This window comes from Lemur catta, chromosome 1 (assembly GCF_020740605.2).
Source record: "Lemur catta isolate mLemCat1 chromosome 1, mLemCat1.pri, whole genome shotgun sequence".
NCBI lineage: Eukaryota > Metazoa > Chordata > Mammalia > Primates > Lemuridae > Lemur > Lemur catta.
In genome coordinates, this window is record NC_059128.1 from 155,993,686 (window position 1) to 155,997,058 (window position 3,373).

At 31.8% G+C, this 3,373-nt stretch overlaps 1 pseudogene; it reads left to right on the plus strand.

Moving 5' to 3' along the window:
• The first annotated feature begins 393 nt into the window (after positions 1 to 393).
• Positions 394 to 858, plus strand: LOC123641242 (annotated as a pseudogene).
• Positions 859 to 3,373: the final 2,515 nt, after the last annotated feature.

Sequence of the window (3,373 nt, forward strand, 5' to 3'; positions counted from 1 at the left end):
TTTGAGCATATGAGAGAGATGTACAAAAACTGACTGAAGATTAGGCCACAAGGGTAACTTCAATAAATTCCACAGATTCACTGTAATATTCACTATATTCTCTTGTTATAATGCAATAAAATTAGAAATTAATAATGAAAAGCCAGATTTTTTAAATTTCTGTAGGTGTAGAGACTAAATAACATATTGCTAAGAAGTTCCTGGACGAAAAAAGAAATAACGAAATGCTTAAAATTAAATGGGAATGAAACATCCTACATTCAAATGTATTTGACACAGCTGAAACACCACACAGGGATTTATAGCTTTAAATACACTGACCAGGAAACAAGAGAGATTAAAAACCACCAGCTAAAAATTCAACTTCCTCAGGAAGTTAAGGTGCCTCTGGCCTCACTAAACATGGTGTCAATGCAGAAACGACTACAAAAAGAACTGTTGGCTTTGCAAAATGACCTACCTCCTGGGATGACTTTAAATGAAAAGAGTGTTCAAAATGTAATTACGCAGTGGATTGTAGACATGGAAGGTGCACCAGGTACCTTATATGATGGGGGAAAATTTCAACTTCTATTTAAGTTTAGTAATTGATATCCTTTTGATTCTCCTCAGGTCATGTTTACTGGTGAAAATATTCCTGTTTGTCCTCATGTTTATAGCAATGGTCACATCTGTTTATCCATTCTAACAGAAGAGGGGTCCCCAACGCTCTCAGTCCGGTCAGTTTGTTTTAGCATTATTAGCATGTTTTCCAGCTACAAAGAAAAGAGACCACCACCAGATAATTCTTTTTATGTGCAAACATGTAACAAGAATCCAGAGAAAACAAAATGGTGACATCATGATGATACTTGTTGATGCCACTGTTATCATCCTCCTAGCAGAAGATAATCCTACAGAGAAAATGAGCACTTTGACCATTCAGCCTTTGAATTTTAACCTTTGACTAGAAGTGACCTATATGCAATGAAGACTACTTCCTTTTACTGCATTTTTACTCACGTGCATTCTGGACACATGTTGATCACCGGTTCAGTCCAGGCAAATGACATGCTTTTATTAGTCATACAGTATTAATGCAGGTGTCAGGAAATGTCAAACATAATGGCATTTTTAATTTTTTTTAGGCTTTCAAAAAATTTCCAGGTCTTCACGTATTGTGCAATAACAATGACTTCCTTGGCGGTTTTGAGACATTCATTGCCGGCAATGGATGTTGTAACAGGCAAAGTTTTCCTTAACTCCTGCCACCCAATGATTAATGCATTGGAGGGGCTTTGAAATGAATTTATAGGTTATAGTGGAATCATAAATAAAGTGAGGAAAGTCACCCCAACTGTTGATATTTGGATTCTATGCACTGTGATCCTAAGGTTAACAACATGAATTAACATGTGTCTTTAAAGGACTGTAATGAAAGATCATTGCAAATTTATGTAATTGTTTACATCAGCGGTCAAATTGTTTTGACATGAAAGGTTTTCAGGTAACATTGGCAGAGAGGTACAATATCTTATTCCTATGTTGAAAATAAATTCACTTGTTGTATATATAGTTCCTCAATTTCTGAAGTAAAGGCACAAATAATATTAATAAAACCCTAAAAATACAAATCATGGGAGTAAAAAAAAGATGAATTAATTATTCAAAATTTACAATTTCTGCTGTTTTAATTAAGTACATTATGAACAAAGATAACAGCCAGTTGACAGGTTGAAAAGCCATCAAGGCATCAATAACTGAATGTACAAAGAACTCCTGTAAATCAGTAAGAAAAAGATAAGGACCCTCAGCTACAAAATGGGCAATAGATAGAACATTTATAATCAAGGAAATCTAAAAGGATGATGATCTCAGTGTCATTTTGGGTGGCAAGAAGTTGAAGACAATCATTAAAGAATGGATTAAAAAAAATGGGACAGGAGTATTATGTGGAGTTTTAAAATTCCACAATCTTTCAGAAGTTCTAGAGGCAGCTGATGGCAGGAAAGACAAGGGATGTGGAGAGGAGTAAATTATAGCTTTGTCACGAAATTACAAGAGTGGATATTGGGAAGAGAAGAAATACAAGAGGTGCTAGGGTATCTTCCATTTAGATCATAGTTAATAAATACATAATAATATTTAATAAATATTTGTGTATTATCTCCAATGTGCCCAGTACTTATGATATAATTATCTGTTGATTATCAGATTGTTGTTTGTGGAAGTTTTACAATGTAAGAAAAAAATAAAGAAATTCTTAGAATTGTCTGCATTAAGACAATGGCTTTAATTTAAAAATATTTTTTAATTTGTGGTTTTACTATTTTCTTTTGCATATCTTTGTCTTTAAAATCAGCACACTGATTCCTCTACATGCAATGCTATTTTCACATAACTTCTATATAGTGAATCAAAGCTTTATAACTATCCTGACATTTCTTAAGCTGGATTTTTTCACATTAACTTTAGCATTAATATTTAAACCAGCATATATATATATATATATATATATACACACACACACACACACACACACATATATATATATGCACTTTATAGGTAGAAATTATACTTTTTAAAAATAGTAAAATATTTAAAGTATAAACATTTTAAAAATATAATTATGAAACTTATCTATCAAGATCTTCAGTCAATGCAGAAATACTCCCTAAGGGTCACCCTGTTTAGAGCAATGTTTTAAGATTTTACTGTATTTACTTACTGTGAATGTTACATATTGCTTGAAGGAAAATAGGAGATTTTAAGAATATATATGAATCATTTATTATTTTCCTTAGTATATAAAATAACTTAATTATATATGTATATGATATACATACATATATAAAAATACTGTAGTGTGATGTGTGAATTAACTCCAAATGAAGACAAGATTTTTATCTTGTTAGAACTAGATAAAAGGCACATAGGAGCCACGTCTAACTGGGTGCTCTTTATACCATAAAAATCCTTATTATTTTGGAAAGTTTTTATTACAATTTATAATTTTGTATCATAATTTTTAAAGCTATCTGATAGATGGCAGTAAGTGCTCTTCTTGTAGCCAAATAAGTATGTATCATGAGTCTTCTGGCTGGTGGAAATAAAGTGCTTTAATATAGTTAAAATTTATTACTCATGAAAACCTACAAAGTATGAACAAGTTTAACAATTAAAATACCTTGTTGATCTGAAAACATCTCAAGTAACCTGTGCTGCTAAATTAGGAGCTGCTGTTCCTCAATGTTGCTACTAATGCATTGGCTAAACTTGACATTTCCGATTGCTATTTATATTCTCAGCCATATATACATATATATACCTGAATGGAGCCATATACATATATATATATATATATATATACCTGAAGGGAGTTGCTCAGTACCAA